The 19,412-nt window shown below is 45.2% G+C and overlaps 1 long non-coding RNA gene across 2 annotated transcripts; it reads left to right on the plus strand.

The window, feature by feature from the left end:
• The first annotated feature begins 246 nt into the window (after positions 1-246).
• LOC116155000 (uncharacterized) lies at positions 247-19,140 on the plus strand. Of its 2 annotated transcripts, XR_010376602.1 has the most exons (5): positions 247-410; positions 563-766; positions 3,825-4,162; positions 18,213-18,339; positions 19,012-19,140. It is a non-coding gene; the product is annotated as an uncharacterized LOC116155000 (long non-coding RNA). The 2 variants fall into 2 exon arrangements; XR_010376605.1 differs by lacking the exon at positions 3,825-4,162.
• Positions 19,141-19,412: the final 272 nt, after the last annotated feature.

The raw sequence follows: 19,412 nt of genomic DNA on the forward strand, positions 1-19,412 counted from the left end.
GGGGGTGTTTCTGGCGCCTGGAAACATTCCATTTTGGTTTTGAGTTCTTCGCAAGCTATTACAGGAAATGATGTTTTCAAAAACAAAGTTGTCCCTGGCCCGGCAGCACCAGGTCACTCCACGCAAACAGTTCCCGTCGGCTCAGGAAGGGCCCAAAATATGCACGTGCACGAGCGATACCGCGCGGCACGTGAGGCTGCATAACTTTCGCGGGCCCTTGCCTCGGTGTCCGGGCGGCAGCCCGGCTGTCCGCTTAGGAGTCGGCCTCCAGGCCTGGCTTTTGGCCTCTTCCTCACCTGTGGGGTCTGAGCCGGGATCTAGACTCCAAAGGGAAAGGACAGTTTGCTAGAGCCATTCAAATCCCTCCAACGCGTGTACTTCACTTTCACGGGAATTCTGTCCCCATCCCTGTAAGCCCAGCTCAGATTCTGCACGATATTTTATATTTGGAGGCACTGATCTGGGGAGGGGAAGGGGCGTCAGTAGTGGAAGGTCAATGTTGTCTGCTTTCACTTTGTGTGTGTGTGATTGTGTCTTGCCAACCTTTTTTTTTTTTTTTCAGCCAAAGAAGAAGACAGATGTCTGTTTTTTGCTACAGAGCCCGAAACTCAGCTGCTTGCTCAGAAAACATCAGTTCCCATCAGTTCTCAAGGTTGATCCTGGCACTGGACTTTGGGGGCAGGAAGGAGAGGAAAAGGGGAATAAGAGGAATCTAGGAAGGATCAGTACTTCATTCCTTCAGGTCTCTGCTCCAGGCTGATGGAAGGTAAATAAAAGTAGTTTGGCTTGATGGGCCCTGGGGGGATGGCGGGTGGGGTAGAGAAGGGGTTTGAGGGGCAGCCTTTGTGTCTGAGTTTGCCCTGCTACAAGGCCCCCTTCCCTGCTCAGAATCCTGCCTGCCCCCAAATATACACCCCTCTGCACACACACACACCACACCCCTACCACACCACACATATACCTAACACCACATCCCCTACACATACATATACACTACACCACACACACAAACACCATACACACACACGACACACACTCACACCTCATACCCTGTGGGGTTGTGTAGGGAGCTACTCAGGAGAGCTCACACTTTTGGAGAAACAGCCCAGATAAGTGTTTCCCAGGGCTCCCCTCACCCAGCCATGTCACTTGTCTGGGAAATATGGTAAATCCTTATTTGGCAGGATTTGCTAGGTGTATCAGCCTGCTAACGCTGTGTAACAAAGTATTTGACACAAACTGAGTGGCTGAAACAACAGAAATTGACTGCCTCACCGTTCTGGAGGGTGTGAGACTCTGTTCCAGGCTTCTCTTCTAGCTTCTGGCAATCTCCGCTGTTCCTTGGCTTGTAGATGTATTGCTCCATCTCTGCCTTCATTGTCACATGGCGTCCTCCCTGTGTGCATGTCTGTGTCCAAACTTCTCCTTTTTATAAGGGCACCAGTCATACTGCAGTAGGGTTTACCCTGCCTTGTCCTAACTAATTATATCTGTGATGACCTTATTTCCAAATAAGGTCACATTCTGAGGTCCTAGGGGTTAGGATGTCAAGACATGAATTTTGGGAGACACCATTCAGTCTGTAACACCAGGTATACAAGTGCCCACCTGCCAGGGGTCACAGTCTTCTGGGGCTTTGGACTTTAGGGGCAAGACTTATGGCTTCTTGACCACATGTGTGGAGACTGAACAAGAGGCCCAGGACTTTGAGCAGGTTAGGTGCTTGGTATTATACAGATTGCAAAGACAAGCAAAGACCTGTGTGTCCCTGGGCCCTCAAGAAATGTACAGCCTGTTCATAATAAAACTCGACAATTGTCTAAAGTATCAGAGCCAGCAAAGCATTTCCATGCTCATTATCCAGTCAAGCCTCACAACTAACAAACTTGAGAGGCAGGTCTGTCAAGAATTCTTATCCCCACATCCAGAGAGAAAAAGTAACTTGTGCAAAAATCATGTTGTTGGTTGGAAGCAAAACTTGAGTTCTCAGACCCTGCTTAATCCTCTTGGGAGGTGGAGCCATGTATACAGGGGTGAGGGAGCTTAGGAAGGTTCACCTTGGGGGGGGTCCAGAAAGGCTTTGTGAAGGAGGGGTCATCTGAAGCAGTCCTTAAATAAAATCTGAGGAAGGAGGGAGCTTTCTAATTGCAGGTGACAGTTATGCATAAAGGGCTGTCAACTGAGGTGTCCCTGAGCCACATAGTCCTTGGGTGACATGGTTTTCTCACCAGTAGGCAGCACCCATCACTATAGTCTGAATGTTTGTACCACCCCCAAATTCATGTTGAAACCTTAAAGTCAGGTGGGATGGTATTAGGAGGTGGGGTCTTTGGGATGTCATTAGGTCATGAAGGTGGAGCCCTCATGAATGAGATTAGTGTCCTTGTCATAGAGACCCCAGAGAGCTGGCTGCCCTTTCTACTGTGAGGATACAAGGAGAATCTTCCATCCAGAAGACAGCCCTCATCCAACCAAGCTGCCACCCTGAGCTTGGACTTCCACCTCCAGAACTGTGAGAAGAAAAGTTCTGTAGTTTATAAGCCACCCTGTCTGTGGTATTTTGTTACAGCAGTCCACATGGACTAAGACACCCATTGTCACCCATGCCTCATCCATTTTCCCCAGTTTCACTCAAAAATAGACACTCTATTAAAAAATAGATACTCTTGTGGTTTTCTCTCTACTGGGGCTCAAATCTGGTCCTTGAGACCAACAGAACCAATTCTCCTCTAACCTCTTCTCCCTCAGCAAGATTCTCTGCTGGCTTGGTGTGTGTTGATTAATGCAGATAAACCCAGAGGATGAAACCAAGCTGGACTCAATTGATTTTGGGCTCTGTTAGGACCCCCTCTGCTTCCCCATGGCTCAAACCCCTTCTGGATCACAGCACATCCGAGGCAGGACTCCTGTCTGCATCCCTCCAACCCTGGGAGGAGAGTGGCCTGCAGCTGTGCCTGCGGGATGCCGGCTCTGGCCTCGAGGATCCTTCCCACGGCAGAGCAGAGCTCTTCTCTGCACACAGCCCAGGCCGCCAGCCCCCTGCTGCCCACTGCCTGCAGGCTAGGGTGGGACTTGTGGGACGGGCAGGACCTTAGCAGGCCGGGATGTGGGGGAGAGGGGAGGCTGCAAGCATTTGACGAGCTCAGTGCTGTTCCCAGGTGCTTTCTGGTGTGTTATCTTGTCTGCTTCCTAGAAGGGCTTCCTTGGAGGACTGGGTAGATCCATTGTTGCCATTTAAAGCTGAGGTAAAGAGCCCTCCATGCCTTGCTCCAGGTCCCACAGTTAACAAGCCTTGAGTAAGACTGAACCCATCTCTTCCGAATTCAAGTCTCATTTCCCAACCTGATGCGGCCTCTGGGTGGAGGCAGCTTCTTGAGGGGCGATGCGTCTGACATCCTGGCAGAAGAACCCTCTGTGGAGGCTACTTGATTTGCAAAGGGATGGGGAAGGGAGTGGGGCAGGTGCTGCTAAGAGCATCAGAATTCCTAGGAGGGTCTGCGGTTCTCCCAAGAGTGATTTTCCTGGGGGGAAAGATGGTGTCTCCTGTCCAAGCTTGGATGAGAGGATTTGTGGAATGCATTTAAAATGAAGAAGGCAGACAAGGCTTGTGGAAATGGGTAACTGATTCAGCTAAGGACATTTACCAGCTCTCCCCTCAATCTTTTCTTCAGCACATTCACTGTTTTGCCTAAGTTTAAAGCAAAGCCCTTTTGGTAGTCACTTCTTTCCATTTAAGCACAGGCTCGGGTGGCAGGTAAGCACCTCAGGTGGCTGACAGCCCAGCCCGCTGACAGGTGAACGTGTCTCCCATGTGACCTCTATAGGGGAACAAGATGAAGTCTGACTCCAAGCAGCTGATGACCTCAGGATGGACTGGGGGTTGAGAGTCCACAGACCCCCAGGTGATCTGTGAGGGGCTGGGGATACACAGCATGGCCAGAGAGACCGGCTGGGAGAAGGTGCTGTTCCTCCCTCTGAAGCCTTGTGGCAGCTGCCAGCTCAGACTTTGGACCATCACCCTGACCAGACACCAGGTCCCAGCCACTGGGTGTCAGACCCCGGGGAGCTGAGGACATTGTGAGGGCCTGACCCAGGCTGTGCACCCATGTTGTCTAATGACTGAGGTGCCTCCCACTTCCTCAAATGCAAGTTTCAAGTACAGGTGAGTATTGTGATGAGTGAAATACCAGTTTCAATGTTTTATTAATACATCCTTGTTCAATAGATCCTCACAATGTATACTAACATTTAACATGTACTGAGGTATAATGAGGACAAATGGAATTATCTGACACTGCTATGGGCTGAATTGTGTCCGGTCTCTGAATCTGCATGTTGAAGCCTTAACCCCCAGTAGCTCAGAATGTGACTGTATTTGGAGATGGGGGCCTTTAAAGAGCTGATTAGGTTGAAAAAAAAAAGATTATAAGGTTGGGGCCTAGTCCAGTCTGACTGCTGTCCTTATGAAAAGAGGAGATTAGGACAGAGAAAGGCACACAGGGACCACCACATAAGGACACAACCAGAGATGGCTGTCCGCAAGTCAGAGAGAGGCCCCTGGAGAAATCAACCCTGCCGACACCTTGATCTTGGACTTCCAGCCTCCAGAAACGTGAGAAAATAAATGTCTGTTATTTTAGCTGTCTAGTCTATGGCAGTCTGAGCAGAACAACAGACACTAAGGGGGCTGTCCTGCTTCGAAAGTTGTCTAGCACTGTTCCCACTTCTGATCATGTGTGGAGTTAAGGAGTCACATGACAGGCTGGAGAGGCTGGTTGGCTGGCCAGTTCCCCCCATCCCCACCCCCAGGCATCCGTGTGAGATACTTAGCATTGATACTCTCAGTCTTGAGATGCTTGCCTTTGGTGGGTGAACCCCCTTTTGTAGCAAGCCAAGCCCATTAAGCTAAACAGAAGGCGGCAGACAGGATGGGAGAAACCAAGGCTGCAGCCAGGACCCCAGCCGATGACCACCCACCCACCCAGGATGCTGGCCCTCATCTTTGCCCCGCAGTGTGGATGCCTTTGTGGCTGCACTGGAACGGCTTCCTGTGGGCCCAGCTTCTCACCATCACTGTTCCGGGGTCAGACTCTGGATGGGCTGAGCCCAAGCCATGTGCTTAAGCCCTCATGGCAACGTTGGCTGGGAAAAGGGACCGGTTTATGTTTTCAGCTTTGGCACCAGGACTGCCTCCCACAAGATGCATCCATAGGATGACAATGTTCCCCAAATGCAGGGATGCTGGGCAGCCGAAATAACCACAAATGTCTTCTAATATTGGGATAAGTGTGTTTGTATACACACACATGGAATGGGGTTGGGGATCACCTCGATGAGCAGAGTGGTGAAGAGAATGAGCTTTGGCAGCACACAGATGGTTCTGAGTGTTGGCAACCTCACTTACTAGCTTTCGAGCCTGGCTTTTTCTACAACCTAAGCCTCAGTTTTCTCACCTGTAAAATGGGGCTAATAACACCTACATCATAAAACGGTAGACATGATTTTTGTGGTTGTTGATGTTATTATTAGAAATATCATGATAGCCATTTTGTGACATGCGTCATGGGCTCCAGGACTAACTACAAGATCTGATTAGATTGCTCCTCCAGATTTTTCACCTGTCTCTCTGGACGCAGACGGTCTTTTTCACCTCAGAATAAGAGCCATCGACATGCAGGTGCTTTCAAAAGGATTAACCTAAGCTCGAAGCATGAGATTTTTATTGCTGTTTCATCCTGTGATGGGTGGTCCTCCAGCAGTGTTTTATAAAAGCTATGGCTCTTTGGGTACACCCAAAGTCCTTTGTAGCACTCACCTTCAGAAAGATAAATAGAAGGGGAAGGAAATTGCAAGAGTAAGAGAAAGCAGAACAATTGAGTTTCCCACTGGAATTTGCGAGGAGATGGAGTTTGGGAGTAGGAGTGCGGACGGCTAGTTCAGTGGCTGGTTTTATTAGCAAACGGGCCGGTTATGAGAAGTCACTGGCATTTATGGACATGAAATTGTTACAGAGTGGGCACTGGGACACAGAGAGACTCAGCGCATGTGGAGGGCCAGTGTGTGCCCAGCCAACGCACACAGCACCCTTTCTAATGGGTCCTTTAACCACAGGACTTCTGTACCTTTTGTAAATAGATAATGCTGCTTGGAGTGATCCTGGCGTCATGCAGATCCAGAAACCATCCAAGAAAGATGGGATCGTATTCAATAGGTTTTTACTGTGAAGTGTATTTCATTGTGTTCTAATTCTTGGAAACTTAGGGAGGAATGAGTGATGTAAACACCAATTCTCTATCCACCACAATGCTTAACAGAGCAGAATACCTTGTTCTTCTACCTACTCAAATAGTTACCTAATAATAACAACTAATAGTTACCTATAAAGTTGGCACAGCGGACTCCTTTTCTTTTCTTTTTTTTTTTTTTTGTACCGAGAGAAAAATAAGTACGTGGTCAATTTTTGGATTGCATCACATTGGAAAAAAAATTTACCTAAGCTCCAATGCTCCTTCTGTCATGGTCTGACTTAGTGATACCCTGGTAATGGGGAAACCAGAGGAGGGGCACTGATGGGCACAGTGCTGCGAGGGAGCAGAGAGAGCTGGGTAGAGGAGATGGATTTTGAAGCAATAGGTTTGAAGGACTGATCCATAGAGTTAATAGGTATCTCCTGAGCACTGACAATGTGCCACGCACAGTTCTAGGCACTGGGGATACAACAAAGAATGGAATGGACACCACCCTTGCCCTCGTGGTAGGTATGTGGTTTTCAGTTTATTCTAGGCCAAAAGAACGAAAGTTGAGAAAGATGGAGGAAAGAGGGAGTGTTGTGTATGCTGGCTGCAAGTGGGCTTTTTTTTTTGGGTGGGGGAACATTCATTCCATTCAACCAGCATTTACTGACCGCCTACCATGATAGGTTTTGTGCCAGACACTGGGGATACAGTGATGTCCAAGCCCCATTCCCAGCACTGGAAAAGTTCAGAGTCTGGAGTTTGGAGGTGTAGACAACACGTCTGAGCTCTGGAAGAGGGAGGCTCAGAAAAAGAAGATGCAAACCTTGCTGGAGACGGTGTGGAAGGCTTCCTAGAAAGAAAAGGGGGGGGGGTACGTCTCCATCTTAAAGGATGAATGAGAGCTTGCCAGATAGCACAGGGAGGAGAAGATTCCAGGAGGAGGGAATGGAAGATATCCATTGGGCGAGGGGACACAAGAAGGCAGCTCTCAGGCAGGGAAAGGCTGATGGTGAAGAGCCCTGATGGGAAATCTGGTTTCAATTTAATCTGAGACATGATGGGGCCACAGCCAGGTTCAACGAGTAACTCAATGAAAATTACATTTGGGGTTGATGACGTCTGAGTGCTTGTTCAGAATCATGTTCTTAAACAGGGAATGCCTATTAGCAAGATAATTAAGGCCCTTAATAGGAAGGACCATAATTTGTTGGGTTTTAGAAGACTTAGAGGCTGAGGAACAACAGTACAAAACAAATATTGACTGAGTTGAGGTTTGCCAAGAAATTCAAGTCTGCACTGCACTAATAAAAATGAAATGAAAATACCTTTCTGTGGAGACTAACACTAAGGCAGTGATGACTATAATGAATCAGAAATCCTTTGTCCATAGACCATTCTGGTTGACAATAAGAGATTAAACATTACCCTAATGGTAGGGAAATTATTAATAGCTGCTACTTATTTATAGCCATTTATTGCCAGTCTCTGGGGAAGGGGAAGAAGCAGAAAGGTGCAGGTACAGATGGCTTTGAAGCACGTCAGCAATGCCTGTCGTTTCTCCTTTCTCTTCTCTCCATTCCCTTTTCCAAACTGAAAAGCTGGGACTCGGTGCCCAGGTGGAGGAGCAGGGAGGGAGGAGCAGAGCGATCTGGGAGATGGCTGAGGAAAGCAAGAACAACAGTTCAGATTCTTTATGTAGTCCTTGGTGTAACTTTACTCTCATTTAAATTTTTCCCGCCTTGTAATTTAGTGAAGTTGGAGCTTCAAAGTGTCAAAGTGTCTCTGGACATCACCTCCAGCCGTGGCTCTCAGCCCTGGCAGGCACCAGAAGCACTTAAACAGAAGGCTGAAAACTGCACGTTCCCACTCCACCCCCTTTCCTGGGTATTCTGTTTCCCTAGATGATGATGAGTAGAAATCCAAAATCTGTAGTTTGTAAGGTCCCACGGGGGAGTCAGATACCTCGCCTGGGTGGAGGCATTGACTTGCAGGCTCAGGGCTGCTCTCTGGGGTTCTCTTTAAGTTGTAAATAGCCCTGGGGAGGTGGAGCTGCTCTGAACTGTAGATGGCTGAGTGAACTGCTTTGAATAGGCTGCCTTCCCAGACATGAGTGAGATTTGCGTGACTTTATGGTGTGGGGAGTAGGGGGTTCAGAGGAGGGCTCTGAAAGAACGTTCTGGAAGGGGTTTGGAGCATGGAAGCATTGGGCATGTTAGGGCAAGGAAGAAGGGACAAGGTAGGAAAGGTCTCGGTGGTAGGAAAGGCTTCCAGGAGGGAGAAGAGAGGGCACCCAAGGTGCCTCTGAGAGCCCTCCCCTGCCTGGGGATTTATTGTGCGCACCACACCCCTGGACCTCAGAGCTCGCTATCTCCAGCCTCTCCCCTTCCCTGCGGTGGGTGGGGCATACCAGCCTGCTAAGGAAATTCTTGGAAAGAAACTGCAGTGCAACCATCTAAGACTGGTACTTTTCCACTGCATGTGTTGATCTTTGCTTCTAGAACTCCTGGCACGTACACCCCTATGATCTCGTAAGGGGCTGGGGCTCTCCGGAGGGACTTTAAGCTTTGGCTGCACCCTGTCACGGTGGCGCTATGAGTCTGTTGACGTCACCACCTTAAGTTTTTCTCCTCTGACTCATTCACCATCTTCAGTTCTCCTCAGTCTCGTGTCCACCCATCTTCAGAGATTTGTGATGAAGGGATGTGTTTTTTCACTGTGGCCTACGCTTGCCACCTGCCTCCCAATTTTCCTCTTGTCTTCAGAAACTAGTTATTTTTACGAAGGAGCATGCGTCCCTCCAAACCAATCTGAAAACAAATATGGTTTTGGCATAACGAGCCTGCCTCCTCTAAGGTAACGGCTGCTCAGTCCCAGTAGCTGTCACTTCCTTCACGTGAGTGGGGCGTGTGTTTCCTCTTGTGGTTCCTCTTTGTTTCTCTGCCCGCCCCGCTCTGTGGACGGGACTCCTCGCTCCAGACCCCGCATATCTGATCCGTCTCATCTCCTGGAACCAATGGGCAGAAGATTCTGACCACGTTGTTGTCTTCCTTCAAAATCTCCTCCAGCAGCTTAAGATTTTTGCTGCAAGACTAGGCTGGTTTCCTGTCTGTCATCCTTATCAATGTCTTCTCTTTCTGGGGTGAGTCTGGTGGGCATTGCTTTAGTTTTGTCAATTCCATACATATTCTGTGCTCGGGGTCATGAGGGAGACAAAACTAAAAGGGACTCATCCCACTTCAAGAAGAGATTTCCATGTGATGGAATTTTCTTTCTCATGAAATAACCTGAGAATAAACAGTCTAGTGTTGGGAACCCGGGCTCCTTCTGTCTTAACTTTGCCCCCTTTGCATGATCTGAGATACTTCTCAACCAAGTCTTGATCCAGTCCTGATCCGGAAGTTGCCTTTATCACTTCTGTTCTCATCCCACTTGCTAGCTGTTAGTTACATGGCCATACCTAGAAGCAAGGGAAGCTGAAAAATGTAGTCTTTTTCTCTGAGTGTCTGGGAACTCAGCTGAAAACTCCATTAAATATTCAAAGATTAAAAAAAGTTTCATGCATGTATGAAAAGGCTGTGTATTTCCTAATTATTAAGTGCATTTTCTAGTTACTGGGTACAGAATATTGGGTGTATATGGTCATTAGGTCAAGCTTGTTCATCATGTTGCTAATTTTTGTCTGCCAAACTTTTCAACAATTGAGACCTATCAATTGAAATTTCCTCTGTGATAATGGATTTGTCAGTTTTCCCATGAATTTCTATCTTTTTTGTATTTTGAGCTAGTTAATTAGATGCATTCATATTTCAAACTGCTATGTCTTCTTGGGGAACCAACCCTCTCTTCACTATTGAGTGATCCTCTCAAGTCCTAATTATGCTTTTTCTCTTAAAGTATATTTTATCTAGTATTGACATCTGTCTGCTATCTTTTTTCATTCTTTAATGTTTAAGCAGTTTATGTTTTTAATGCTTTAGATATCTTACCAATAGTACATACATAGATTTGTTTTTAAAATCTAATCTGACAATTTATGTCTTTTCATTGGAAAATTTAGACCATTTATATTTATTTAATTTTTGATGTATTTAAATTTGTTTCTGTCTTCTTAATTGTAATTTCAGTAAAAAGATTAAAAATAAAAAATTTCTGTTTTGGTTGCTTAGAAAATTCCATATCTGTGTCTTTTCTTTAGCAAAATAGCTTTAGCATGCTTTCGTATCCTTTCAACATATCTTCACTGTGTTAATATCCATCCACCACAACAAAAAATTCCAAGATGTGTGATCCTCTTCATTTCACATATTTCTTGTAGTTTCTTCTGGATTTGTTTTTCTTATTTGAGTATCCTACCTTCAAAAAGTGTTTTGAATGTGAGTCTTAGCATGGCTGACTTCCTCAAGCCTTGTATGTTGGAGGATATTTTTATTACATCCTCATATTTGAATGACACTATTGCCAGGAATGGAATTCGAGGTTCAAAGTACCCTTTTCAATGCTTTAAATCTAATACTCCATTATCTTTTTGTATTCAATGTTGTGGTTAAAAAATGTGATGTCTACTTGATTATTTTTCCTTTGTAGATGATGTGCTCTTTTGGAGAGTTTTCAGAATTTTCTCTTTGAGTAGATATGCTTAAATTTAATTCTAATATGTGTAAGTGTTGGATTTTTCCCTCTTTCTCCTCTTGGAATTCTGTACACTCTTTCAATTTGGAATTATTTATCTTTAATTCTGGGTAATTTATCTCCATTAATTCTTCAAATATTTCCTTCTCTCCATTTTAATTTTATTTTGTGACTCCTGTTTTTGAATGCTGGTGATTCTACAGATTTCTTAACTTTTCTTTTATTTTCCATTTCTGAATATTTCCCTATTTTCTTTCTGGAGACATCCTCATCTGATTTTCCAACTCATTAATTCATTCTTCAGCTGCATCACTTTAACCAGATAGCAGATTTACTGTGTTATTTATTCCCATTCTATAATTTTCCTATCTTGTATTTTTCCCTATTTTTGTTTTATATCCCTATGTTCTCATGAACAAGGAGAGAAAAGGGGGAAGCCCAGGGAAAAGCCTCAGGTAGGGCACCCCCATTTGTTGTCACCCACCAAGCAACTCTTGAGGCCAAGTCTTCCCCTTCAGATTCCCAGGGGGAAGCAGTACTGGGAAGAGGAACTTACAGATTTTCATCAACCAACCCTGGGGTTGGGAGAGCAGGGAATGCAGAGGCTACTCAGCCTTCACTTTTGTTCAGAAACATTTCACTGGATTGGGCTTCTGGACCGCCTTAATTTTGTCCCTAAACCAGCAATCTGGGCCATTACTACCAATTTCTAAAGGGTGAGGGCAGCTGTTGATTGTCCCAAGGCAAGGGTAGGGAAGAAGAGCAGAACTCAAGCTGCTTTTTCTACTTTATCCTCCTAGAGTGGCACCTTAGCTGTCCTTGCCCCAGGCTGCAATACCTCTCCCCTACCTAACACACAGCAGTTGTTTTCCAGAGTTCTCATAGTTTTTCCTTTGGATCCTGGATTTTGTGTTTCTTACCTCAATTGAGTTGATTCTGAGGGAGACAGGTAATGATTTGTGTAAATTTTCCATTGTGGCAGGAACTGGAACTTCAACAGAGCCCTCTGCAACCACAGCTCTGTTAGTTAAGCCAGAGGAAAAATAATAATCTGTATAATATATAATATATGTAAATTACATACTATAATATTATATTAAGATTATATATGAGATATATATATATATATAAAGATTACTATAAGGAATTACTAGATTTATATAAGTTAAAATAAAGTATAAATGTATCTTATTTATACAAAATACATTTATATATCTTATATAATATAAAGTTTATCTAAATCTTACATACGATTTGTATATATGTATATATTTATATTTATTAAAAGGAATTTTTATAAGATTTATTATAAAGAATTGGCTCATGTGATTATGGGGGTTGGCAAATCCAGAATCTGCAGGGTGGGTTGGTAAGCTGGAGACCCAGGGGACCCAGGAGAGCCAGTGTTCCAGTTTGAGTCCAAAGTCAGTCTGCTGGAGAATTCCCTCTTGAACAGGGGAGGCTGGTCATCATTCTGTTCAGGCCTTCAACTGATTGGGTGAGGCTCCCCCATATTATGGAGGGCAATCTGCTTACTCAAAGTCCACCAATGTAAATGTTAATTGCATCCCAAAATACTCTCACATCCAGAATAATGTTTGACCAACTATCTGGGCACTCCATGGCCCAGCTGAGTGAACACATTAAATTAACCATTACACCCACTATTTAAAGTGTAGTCTAAGGACCAAGGTTGGCCTCACCTGGGAGCTTGTTAGAAATTCAGAATCTTGGGCCCCACCAGAGAATCTTCATTTTAACAAAATGCCTATATTTTAACAAGATATAAACCTCCATTTATTGAGCCTGAGCTTCACATCTGTAAAATAAGGAGTTTGGATTACATGAGAGACCCTTCTGGACATGCAGGGACCATTAAAAATACATAAACACTGTCTGGGCTCACCTCAGACCAACTAAGGCTGAATCTTTGGGGTAGGACCCAAGCATTTGTGTAGTATTTTTAAAAACTGTGTTGATGATTCTGTTGCCCATTGAAGGTTAAGAACCTCTAGAGCAATGTTTCTCAAACTGAAATATGCACACAAATCACCTGGTGATCTTGTGAAAATGCAGACTGTGGTTCATGAGATCATGAGGCTGGAGACTGCATTTCCAACATGCTCCTGTGATACTGATGCTACTGCCCTAGGACCACTCTTTGAATCTCTAGATACTACACTGGATGGTGTGTGAGATCCAGTTCTGAACTGCTCTGATCCCTGCAAATTGGGAGGGCTTCACAGTTTCACCAAGGTGAGCTCCACCCAGGATGTCTTAGTATCTAACCAGGAAATCTAAGGCCTTGCCCTTTGTGGCTTCCAGCATCTTCTGAATTCCCCACATCAAAGAAATCAGATGTCTTCCTGCTGCTGTTACCCACATGGAAGCAATTGTATAGTTCCTATGGAAATGTTGGCTCTATACCCCATGACTAGGGTAGAAGACTCTAGAAGACATTACTTGTGCCCTCCATGGGGTTGGGGAGATGGAGAATGGTTATTTGGTATCAGAGTGACCTCACGCAGAGACTGAGAAATTCAAGCCAGTGGGGGACCAAACTCAAGATGTGTTCCCCATGAACCCTCTGACATGGCTCCCACTGCAGCTCCATTGAATCCTCTCATCTCCTCAACTGGAATGACTTCTACTCACTGGCTGCCTCCTCAGCCTTTAGTTTAAAGCTTTGTTAGAAAACCTAACTCACCTGACCTGAGTTATAAGTATTTTAGGTCTGCTTCTGCTCTAGACTGCCACGTTCTACAGGAAAGCCCCCACCACTCTTTGCTTTCCTTCCAGCCCCTTCCACCATCCTTCCACAGTGGTGGCTGGGGTGAACCTCAGAAAGCCTCAGTGAGCTCACTTCACTCCCCTGCGTGGTGCCTCCCAATGGCTTTGCATGATGCTTGGAGTAGAATCCATCCTCATCACCATGGGGCCCTGAAGGACCCCTCACTGTCATTCTTCATCACTTTCCCCCTTGCTCACCACACCCTCTTGCTGCTCCCAATGCTCCAAGCTCACTCTTGCCTTGGCTGTTCCTTCCGCTCAACACACTCTTCCCCAGATCTTCATGTGGCTTCTTGTCATTTATTCCACAGCCTCAATGTGACGTCTTCTGAAAAATGTTCTCAGACCACCCTTCTAAGGGGTCTTCCCCATCCCAGCATGACTCTGTGCCTCATTATCCCATTTTGATGTCTTCAGAGCATTGATGCCTATTAGAATAATCTTATTTATTGATTTGTTTTCTTATTTATTGCCTTTAATATTATTTCTTATTTATCTCCACCCCTCCCACACCACCCCAACTAGATTGTAGACTTCACAAGGGACTCTATGGTTTAATCACTCTCTCTAGTGCCTACAACCTTGACCTTCAGGAGCAGGAAGTACCTGATTATTAATGGGATATGTCAAGAATCTTTCACTGTACTTAGTTCAGTGTGTTCACTTAGGAAGCTTTTAAAAAATTATTTCAACCAAAATATGGATATGATTTTAAGTGTTCTCCTGAAAACTAATGCACAGAGAAGCCATGACCAAAATAAGACACATCTGACAGCAAAAGTCTGGGACTCAGCTGGATGCCATGTTTCATCTGTAGAGGCACATGTCGGGTCCTGAGCTGTGGAACGTTTGCCAATCAGATTCAAGGATCTCATATGAAGTTCAGAATAAGCTTTTGCTTGTACCCCCTGCTCTAAATTCCTCTTTGGTGCCCAGTGGAAAGCTGGCAAGAAGCAGCTGATGGGGGCAGATGGGGTCGGTCCTGGATCTCTGCTGTGCTCTGACATCCGAACACCTCCGAGAAGATAGCAGCTCTCAGCAATTGGCACAGGGTCTCCATGGGCACAGTCGCCCAGTTCCAGACTGCTACATAGGCAGGCGAGAGACCGTCAGTGAAGGCGGCTGGTGCTGACAGCGGCGCAGAAGTGAGCCAGAGGCCAGCTGGAGATTGTGCTGAGGGCAGCCGGGAACAGGTCTGTGTCTCCACCGAAGTGTCAAGCCGTCCTCTGACACTGCTCTCAGGGGTTTTCCCACTGTCCCAGGTCTGTGTGATTCACCCCCGCCTGGCTGGCAGGGCAGAGGGGCAGTGAGGCACTTCCCTTGTGCTGTGGCTTCATCAGGCTCGCAGGGTGGTCCCTGGGCTCCTCCAGGTGGTCTTGGGTGGGTGGAGACTGGCATCCAAATCGCACATCAGACTGAATCTGTTTTCAAGGTGTTTTTTCCACTGGAGATGTGAATTTCCATTAAAAAGTGCAAAGTGAGCATTAAAACATAGCCATGATGACAGTTATTTGCCCAGAAAAAAACAATCCCTAAGTTGTATTTTGTGTGTTGGGCAAAGAAGAGGCATCAAAGGGTGAATAAAGGCAATTCGGGACCTCAGCATGCAGGTGGTTTTTATGGTTTTGGTTTCAACAAAGATCCCCGGAGATGGAGTGGTTCCAGTGATCACTTGAGGGGTCTGGTATGAACCACACTTTTGGTTCAGCTGAATTTAATTCAAGTAGAAACCGTGTGCCTACTCTGTGCCAGGCACTGCGTTAGGTGCTGGCTATGCAGCAGTGGACGGAAGGACTGTCAGTTCCTGCCCTCTTGGACCTTACTATTCAGTGGGAGATGCAAACAAATGTCCCTTCCATGGCAGTGTGATGACAGGAGGGAGCTGCCTCTTTCTCAGCTAGACCCAGGGACTCAAGACTCCCAAGACTCAGTTCAGGCTCCTAACCCACCGACCTCTAGTTGTTTGACTTTGGGCCAATTATTGAAGATTTTTTAAACCTTAGTTTTCTCAGCTAGGCTATGAGGAAATGACATCTGCCCTGTCTGTGTTGTGGGTTATGAGGATCTGATGAGATAGTTTATCTGAAAGCCCTTTTGAGTTTGTCAGGAGAAATTTGAATCGTAATCGGGACTACCGAGAACTTGATTTTGAAGTTTTCAATGATCATCTCTTGCTGTTCACGGCCACATGGTGACACCACTTGTTATCAGTGGGATGTGAAAACCAGAAAAAAACTGCAGTCAAGGTCTGTCCAGTACAGGAATCACTAGCCACGTGTGGCTGTTGAGCACCTGGAACAGGGCCAGTCTGAACTGAGACGCACGCTAGAATGTGAGCTTCATAAAAACAAGAAAAGAATGTAAAATGTCTCACTAACAGGTTTTAAAAATATTGATGACATGTTCACATGAAAATACTTTGGATATTGGGCTACATGAAGTATGTCATTGGAATTGATTTAATTACTTATTTAATGTGGCTACTAGAAAAATTTAAATTATATATATGGCTCACATTATATATATATATTTATTGAAATATAGTTGATGTACAATATTATGTAAGGTCCAGGTGTAAAAATAGTGACTCACAATTTTTAATGGCTATACTCTGTTTATACTTATTATAAAATATTGGCTACATTCTCTGTGCTGTACAATATAACCTTGTTGCTTATTTCACATGTGATGGTTTGTATCTCTTAGTCCCCTGTCCCTGCATTGCCCCCTCCCCCTCACATTACATTTTTCTTGGAAGCACAGCTGTAGAGGTTCTCTTTGGAAATTTTATTTCGTACACAATATACATAAACAGTCATATAATTTCAGAGGTATTGCAGACCCCTCAAAGCTCCATCTGTGAAACTCTAAAAATGGCTATTTTAGAGGATGCTTTCCATTTACACTCAAAATATATACAATGAATGTTCCTGTGAACTTAGAGCACTTTAGTGAGAACCATTACTGTGTTCCTCCAGGCAGGAAATGGTTTCATCATCACTGTTGTCAAAGAGGTTGCACAGAGGCCTCTTCTGGACTGTGTTCAATGCCCCTGGGTCTAGATGGGCAGATCTCTGCAGATAGGTGACCAACACATCCCTCCAGTTGTGGGCTGCAATGAAGATGCCCTGTAGTTTCACTCCTGAAGAGATTTTCCAGGTACCAAGTGAACAACCACAGTTTCTTCCCACCCTAGAATCTTTTTCCTTCTTGTGGAAAAAAGACAAAACGAAAAGGAAGAACCATTGACACGACATTGTAAACTGACTATAACTCAATTAAAAAAAAAAAAAAAAGGAAGAATCACCCTTTCTGTCCCTTTTCTATTCCCTAGCTCTCTGAATCCACCCCTCCCCCCAAGTCATTTGCGGTGTCATCCGTACCCATCTTATCAGTTGAGGAACGAAGGCTCAGAACTGCTCAGAAACTTGCCAACGGTCACGGGCAGGAGACTTGGGATGTGAACGCTTTCAGGGTTGGTCGACAGCTGCTGCCAGAGGAAGGAGGAGGAAAGCAGGCAGGAGGGAGTCAGCACCCGGCCCCATAACATCTCAGGAGAGGCGGACACTGGCCATACGCACTCCCTTTCCTTATTCTGAGAAGGGTTTGATTGTAACAGAGGATCTGCCACAGACCAGATGCAGGGGATTCGCTGTGATTCTTGGGGAGCCAGCTTTTCATGGCTTCCGTTCAGAGGAAAACGCCTGCTAGATGCTTAACAGCAAAAAACCCCAAACCACAAACAAACAAACAAAAGATGAATCCATAGAATTTACACAGCTTAGGTTAGACGTGGTTCCCTGTCTAGAGGAGCCAGGGAAACGAACCATTTCATCCACAAAAGATGGGCTGGGATTGCGGTCTACCCTTAAACATGACACCACTGAGGGCTTCTGATTTGACTGTGAGCAAATGAAACACTGGTGTTTGGTCAAGTCCTGGAGGAGTTTGTTAGCTGGCTTGGTTCCCAAGCAGAAGCAGCCGATCACTGCCGAAGTTCTACGAGTGGGATGCCCAGTGGCAATATAAAGGGCAAACAGACAAGAAAGTCTTTCTTTCTGAGAATGTTTCCACTGCAGTTAGGTTAGAAAATGATCCAGGGGAAGATATAAACTAGCTCTTTCATTTAGCAAAATAAAATGCCTATCCACTTGGTAATCTGTGCGGTGGAAGTCCTAGCCAGAATCTTGTTTTTAAAGGTTTTGTCTAATTGGCCACCCCCACCCTTCTCCTCCCACTGCCCAGCATCAGGCTGCACAAGGATGGGGACAGTGGCCTAGCAGGTGCCGCCACATGGTGTGTCCTTGTGGAAGAGCTTCCGTGGCGTTTATATTAAATAACCACCGGCAAAAAGTGACGTGTTGCTGACAGGAGGTGTCTACGTTTCCTGGGGTTTTGTTCCAGTTTTAATGACTGTGGATAATGCATGGAATGTCTCAATTTTCAGAGTTGTGTTTTTTCATGAGACACTGCCACTCTTTCCGGGGAAGGAACTAGACATTCCTGACACATGATTTGGCAGGTCTCAATCACAACTGCTCCAATATTGGCTTTCAGGAACCCATTCCAGATTGGCCCAGACTGTCAAACCTTGTTCCGGCACCAGTTAGAAGAGTACTTCTGGGCCCGGGCCACGCTCTGAAAAATACTTGCTGAGTCTCCCGAGGGAGTCTGGTTGAGGAGGGTAAGTGATTTGCTCTTCAAATGACCTTTCCCTCCTTGGAGAAGAGCATGTAGTATCAGAGTGCTCGAGATGCTCCTGGCTTCCCCATAAGAATTTTATCAAGTGATGGCATCAAAGACCACCCCCCACCCCGCCCCATCCATGAACCAAGTGAAGAATGTTTTGTCCCAGCCCTGGGACATCTGTCCTCATTAGCTAATTCAACTGGTGGCACCTGTCAAATTAAAATGGAAATTGGCTTTAAGGTAAAAATACATTATATTCAAGGGTTGGGGCTGTGTCTTCTTCTGAGCAGTGCCTCAAATCCCAGTATTCCTCAAAAGATGGTCTGGAGACCCGCTTGCATCAGAATCAGGGGGTCTGTTTCAACTGCAGATTTGGGGGCTTCTCACCACCTACCAAGTATCTGGGAACTAGAGCCCAGAGTTTGCATTGTACCAACCCCCAGGCAATCCTGATATACCCCAAAGTTCGTGAGCCACTGGGTGCAAAATATACTTTCTATATTTTTAAGCCATCACAGCAAATTGTGGTAGCCAAGAATGAAATTGGTTTCTTTTTGAATTTGTTTAACTGTATGTCTGTTGCAGGGAAATTTCGAACCACAAAAGACAGGGATCACGCTAAGCCTTTGCTTTTGCTGATTGATACATGTATCTTGTCTTTTCACAGTTATGGGTCCTTATCTGCCCAAGAACAGTAGTTCTAAGAAGTTGTTTCTGTGTGTCTTCTGGGAAGAATTTGTCCTTCAATATATGTGATTGCAACAGGTTGATAAAAGTAAAATAAAAACAATAAAACTATTTTGTTGAGTTTCTCATTTTTTTTCTGAAGCAAACAGTCTTTAAGTGATAAAAAAAAAAAGCAATTTAGTGAAACTTACTCTTCATGACCTTACATAACAGAATGGATATACACTTGTGTATGCATATGCTGATTCCCGTATACGGGGTTACCCAAATCTGAGTTGCCTGGTTCTCATAAAAAAAAAAAAAACTTTTTTGACTTGACACTATGCACAAATCTAGAATGATGTTTGTTGTTTAAAGGACACTGATATTAGATCAAGATCT

Source organism: Camelus dromedarius, chromosome 2 (assembly GCF_036321535.1).
Source record: "Camelus dromedarius isolate mCamDro1 chromosome 2, mCamDro1.pat, whole genome shotgun sequence".
Classification (NCBI taxonomy): domain Eukaryota; kingdom Metazoa; phylum Chordata; class Mammalia; order Artiodactyla; family Camelidae; genus Camelus; species Camelus dromedarius.